The sequence below is a fragment of the Cydia splendana genome, chromosome 17 (genome assembly GCF_910591565.1).
Source record: "Cydia splendana chromosome 17, ilCydSple1.2, whole genome shotgun sequence".
NCBI lineage: Eukaryota > Metazoa > Arthropoda > Insecta > Lepidoptera > Tortricidae > Cydia > Cydia splendana.
The window spans coordinates 11,487,468-11,493,991 of NC_085976.1; positions in this window are offsets into that span (position 1 = coordinate 11,487,468).

Sequence of the window (6,524 nt, forward strand, 5' to 3'; positions counted from 1 at the left end):
CCGTACATACTTAATGAATAATACCCAGGCTCATAGCTTTAAATGTTCTTTACTTATACTTTACACGAAAATGTCAAGAAATTCATTAAAAATTGCACAAAAACATCAGGAATGATTTATTTATAATATTGGCCCTGTAATGCCATAGCTGCTTACAGTTTCTATATTATATGATTCAATGTAAGATTGTTTAACATTTTTATAGAACCAAAAAGTATTAAAGCCGATGGACGAGAACTGTAAATATTAGTAGTAAGCATGTTACTTCCTTTTGCCAAACGATACTATGCAATAAAATGTTTTGAAAGAACTTGAATGATTTTATTCCATACCTATAAGTTACCCTATCTTTCTTCAACCACAGAATAAATAATAGTACTAGGTACAGAAGACTCACTCTCTAACAAAACGCGTCTGTTACGATCAGCACAGATATGGCCGCTAGGTGGCGACAGCGCCACGCGCGGCTTATGGCTTTCCCCAAAATTGGTGTGGAACGGATGTACTTTTAGCTACCTGTAGCAAAGCGACGAAATCGCGGAGTGAGCCACGCCTGCTTTAACGAACATTCCCAAAGAGCAAAGAGCAGTAGAGCAACAAAGGAATAAAATAAAAAAAATATCTCGAGACGTCTTACACTGATCAACCTAGCCCCAAACTAAAGCAAAGCTTGTTCTATGGGTGCTAGGCGACGATATACATACTTATATAGATAAATACATATATACATACCTGTGTTGCAGTAGCGGCGCGTGAGAATTTTTGCTAGGTAACCCGTAGCAAAAAAACAACACCTACCTAACCTAACATTAGGTACCTACTTCTTCTGCGCTAGGTGTGACCTTGGACGCGAACCGTTGCAGTTAGTGTAGCCCCTAGTAGTATATAATATAATATAACCTTTGCCGTACTTGCCATCACTAATTAATCTCAAAAGATAGCGTGGTAAACGTGTTGACTCATTTAGCAAACAATTTACAACACAACAATCAAAATGGGCTACGTAAAAATACCTATTCTTAAAAAAACACAAACTGACCTTAAATACACCTGCACTGCGAACAATACACAACACTTACTTACACACAAAATACTACCACAACTAAATTTCACTGGTTAAGTAAGTTTTAAATATCAATTATTTTATGCACAAAAGTAACTAAATCACATATAATTTTCCAATAACAAGTGTTTGTAAAACACCGGGAATGGCGTATGAATGTTGCCATGATATTCTTTTTCATCCACGAATTAAAAAAGCTAGATCTAGAAATAGGACTTTATTTGAAGAAACCTCCGTTAATAAATAACTCAATTTGAAACTATATAAGATTCTTGGGCTCAGTAATAAAAGTGATCTGTATTTTCAAGGTTTCCACAAAATATGATATTAATAGCAGCGAAATACGATAACATTTTGCACATTAACATTCAATTAATGTTTTATATGGCAACATTAAACAATTGTGGAAAACATGACACACTCCAATTTTAACCTTATTGCCTTGAATTATGGTTTATATTTTCAAATGAAGCAATTTCCACAAAATGGTGGAAAATTACACACTCCAATATAAACCTTATTGACTTGAATTAAGGTTTTTATTTCAAATGAAGCAAGAAAAAATTGTGGAAACACTACACACTCCAATATAAACCTTATTACCTTACATTTAAGGTTTTTATTCAAAAAAAAACTCGACGCAGGACCGAGTTATTTTTGAGCTCTTATACGCGGACTCTCCATAGCGGAGTTAATGCGTGTGTGCGTGAATTTTCGTATCTGTGGTGGTGGCTCATCAATGAATAGTGAAGTTTAGACTCGAGAAGCTACACTTCGCGCGCCCGCTATGATTGGTTGAAAAATCTATTACAAAGCTTTAGTACTACGTAGTGTTTTCGTTATGGATAATAAGTTTGGTATATGTAGCAAGAAATGTTAGGCAAGCCGGTGGGAATCGGGTTGTATGGAGTCGCCGCCACTGCTGTGTTGTGTATACAATAAAGTGATTACTACTACTATACATAGAAAACATCCATGACTCGGGAACAAATATTTGTGTTAATCACACAAATAAATGCCCTTACCGGGATTCGAACCCAGGACCGTCGGCTTCACAGGCAGGGTTACTACCAACTAGGCCAGACCAGTCGTCAAAAGATAGGAACATGGGAAGCCTAGCACCCTTATAGCACAAGCTTTGCTTAGTTTGGGGCTAGGTTGATTCTGTGTAAGTTGTCCCGTAATGTTCTGAGTTGCTAAAAGTCCCAAAAAGTTGGAAAATATAGGAAATTTCTACAAAATTCACAAGAAATTCCGGAAGTTTTTATTTTCGAAATAGAAAATTTTGTTCGTTAACACTTTCGCTGCGAGAATTAGTTAACATCGCAATTAAGCATACTTGCATCGGACTGAATCTACCCGATGCCGCAGCGAACGTGATTACAAAAATTGTTAAATATCAAAAATTTCGCAATTCTAGAAAAAAAATTCTAACCCTAAATCATAATAGGTATCCATACACATTAATGTGTGTGGTTTATGACACTTCTACTAAATGTGAGTAAGTACCTACTCTCACAACTGGACGTATTCAAACTTACAAATTAAAATGATGTACCTACAGAGTGTTACTGTTTGTACAGCTACAAATTTAAAGGAAATGGCCCTTATAGAGCCTTCTGCCTTAGTTTTATTATCTACTCTCTGTCTCATGTCCCATGTACCTACATTTTGTGTTGGTATCACTCGAGTGGCGCGTGACGCGTGACATTTCGTGACACTCACGCCACGTCACGTACAGTGTGACATCGCGTGCGGACGCTTCGTTAATGTTTAAATTCGATTATCGAACATTACTGCCGGATTTAAATTGATTCTGTTTGCTCGAAGGGCGTTGATAATTGTGCTGTGAGTCACCTGGGGACTTGGGACGTACCTAATAAAACAATGATAGCACGCTAGAGTTAGACCAAGAAAAGTCTGCAGCGATCAGCCCACTCAGTGCAAGTGTTATTTTGAAAATGAAAAATAGTTTAGGTATATATTAGGGTTACAATTTCCATTACAATAGTAATAAGGTTGGAACCTTCTTTTAAGTACTTATAAAATATACTTGTGGCAGAAGGCCCCGCTCTTCCATAATTTGAAAGGGTACAATCCCAAGTAACACAAAAGTAGCTGAATATTGTTTGAATAATAGAGCTTTCCGTACTGTGATTAATTTGAATAAGATGATAATTTTACTCTATTATCCTGCTTGTGTGTTACTTGGGATCCATAATATACTTAATTTAGTATGTTACGACAAAATATGTTACTTATAATTACTATGAGACATGCTATAAAATTATTTCGAACTCAGTATAAAATTATAAACGTCAAACTTCTATGAAATTAATACGTATAAATAACAATTGCACCGCGTGGGCTAATATCAAAATCGCTGCAGACTTTTCTTGGTCTGACTCTATTTAGTCGGAAATAAGAAATCACGTAATACCTAAAGCTAATCCGGATGGGTGCTTGGACGGGACAGTGTATAGGCACAAAACCTCCACAATTGTTTCCAAGGGGTTAAAACTTCTAGGAAACTCGGAGCAGCCCGGAAGTCGAAATTACCCAAATTTTTTAGTGAAGCGCTAAAAATTTACTTACAATCTATGGGGCCTAGAGAGAGAGAAGATGACAATCACTAATAGAAAATGCCAATGGAAACTTAAATAATGTATGGAACCAGTCACGTGACATTTCGTAGCATCTGTCATATTTGGTCATATCGATACATTATTTTCGTTTTGGTAGGGGTTTGTCGATATAGGATTGTCATCTTGGCTAGGCGCCCAGCTATGGGTGTTTTATATCGCCATGATGATGATGATGATGATATATTTCGGCTGTCAAATTTCCGGCACTAACATTCCACACCATTTTACGCGTTATAAAACTTTAATGAAATCGAAAACTGGGCTACCTAAAAACAATAAACTGAACACGTAAAAACCTTATTCATAGGTACCTGAGCATAAACACAGACAATAAAAAACGCACACAAAACAGCTACCTTTAGCCACAACAATACGCACAAGTCTCTCCGTTCATTTACATAATCAACTCTCATCAGCGAGATTTGCATCCAAAACGCACAACGAATTAAATTCACAACACTACTACCAACAGCACTAAACACCTACAATAACTCTTATGCCAAACAAAATAGGGTATAGTTTCGTATAAGTGGTTGCCGAGATAACGTGGTCAAGTATTCAAAATAAGAATTCAAACGTCCCGCTTGTCAGCAATTTGTTTTGAAGAGAGAACATTTCTAATTCGCAAAAAGAACGAGCGTTCTATGTTTAAAAAGTATCGTCACGCAACCGGCGTTAGGGTGTGTGCAAGGCGAGTTTTAGTATGTTTTTTTTTTCATAAGGTGATAAAAACTAATATTTTATTGTAGGTATATTACCTAATACAAACATTTACACAATTTCAGGTGTGTTTGATAGTGTCTTGTCTACTTGCCCAAATAAAAATCCGAACTCTTGTCACTAATATAATTAACTCTATTTGCAAATATTACAAACAACTCGTAAATTTTTCTTGGTACAAATTAAAACAACAAATTTTATATTAAGTGTCCATCCAAATTCACTAGTAGCAAAAACGCACGACCACTAAGTGCCACTGAGTCGGTAAGTGTGCACACACCTTAACAAACTTCCGAATTTGAATTTAAAAAGTTCGAAATGGCGCTCTCTAGATTTTTTTTCTGCAGCCGTCATTAGACCGCGGCTTCTTAGGGAGCCAGCTTATTATTATTAGTGGTTGCAACCTAGTTGGGGTGCCAATTTGTTCCTCCGACATCGGGTGCAATTTGGACATCGATGGACAATTGGACACCCGTTGTGATTATTTTTTAAGTCTGAAGGCGGCTACTAGAGATACCGTGCAGATATGCGTAAGTGAACTTGGCAGAAAATATTGTCGCCTCTTGGAAATGGACTCTTTTTAACTAGATTGAACCCTGTGTTATTTTTTTAATGTGTGGATACATTTTAACATAAAAGTAACCCTGTGACCCATTTAGTGACGCGGTGGCAACATAGTTGCATTTTTATCGCCTGTCACTATGCCTGTCACTTTCACACTTACATACTTGTTAGAACGTGGTGTGTCATCATTTTTATCGCCTGTCAGGCATGGTGACAGGCGATAAAAATGCGACCGTGTTACCACCTCTAAAAGAAATTTCTGCCTATTATTGCTTTATACTGTAAATCAAATTTCACTGTAAGTCCTATTGGGAAAATGGGGAGAGGTTATCATATCGGTTCAGGTAGGTACTAGGTAATGTGTGTTTCGAGCCAGCAATTGTTTATGAGTTCACCTATATGTATCGGTATTTTGAATGTTATGTAAATTTACATGCAATCACAAAATATTTTAAATTGCGTGCGATCAAAAAAACCCGTGGAATCCGCACGATTCGGACCGATCCGTCGACCATAAAGCACGTCGCATTTATCTCTGTATTTCTACACGCCCATCATTGTCTCCGATTCTTTCAAAAAGGCGTAAGTGCCACATTATTTCAAACCGCTTACGACGTTTTTAACGGTTTGCGGGCTGCCCCCGGGACAATCGAAAACGGACAATTCGAATTTTGAATTTGGAAGCACCGCCGCCGGCCGCCATATCGCACGCGATACGATGTAACGGCCATTGTTTTTAGGGATTCGTGGGAATGTTTAAGTGTGATATTTGTTGAGAATTGGAATGAGATTCGTTAGGTACACCCCCCTCTTATTTACACCAGCAGGCGTATTATGACAGCGTTTTACACAAAAATAAAACGCTAATTAAATAACTTACCATATTCGAAACCTAAGAATAATATTGAGAATGGCAACATTGTGTTGTCGGTCGTATTGTCCTTTTCTAGCATATACGTCCCTCTCTCTCTCACACATTCCCACCACAGAGCAGTTGGTTTTGACAGGTGTTTGACAGTTACCGCCAAAACAAATTTCCAAGTCATTGTTTCAAAATTATACATATTTACACCAGGCAGGATTAAAACTTTAGGTTTCGAATATGGTAAGTTATTTAATTAGCGTTTTATTTTTGTGTAAAACGCTGTCATTAAACAACTGTACCGATATTCGAAACCTAAGAATAATATTGAGACGTGTTTGTAATCGCCTGGTGGTGGGAAGACGCCAAGCCAATGTGATTATACATGTACTTATTATGTATATGTAATATTATTATATTACGAGTGTTTAATTAATTATGCAGTACACCCTTTATTTTAACACCTGTGAGGAGAGAGGTATTATGTAAAGCATACAATTTGATATACCATTATATTATGTTACTAACTTTACATTTCATATACGTACTTAATGTACTTATAAATGTTCAAAGAGAAAAAATGAGTCACCACAATGGCGCTATACTTAATTATATGTATGTGAAAACTAGGTAAAAGAAGATGAGATAAGTCAGTTTACTCTTCAAGGAG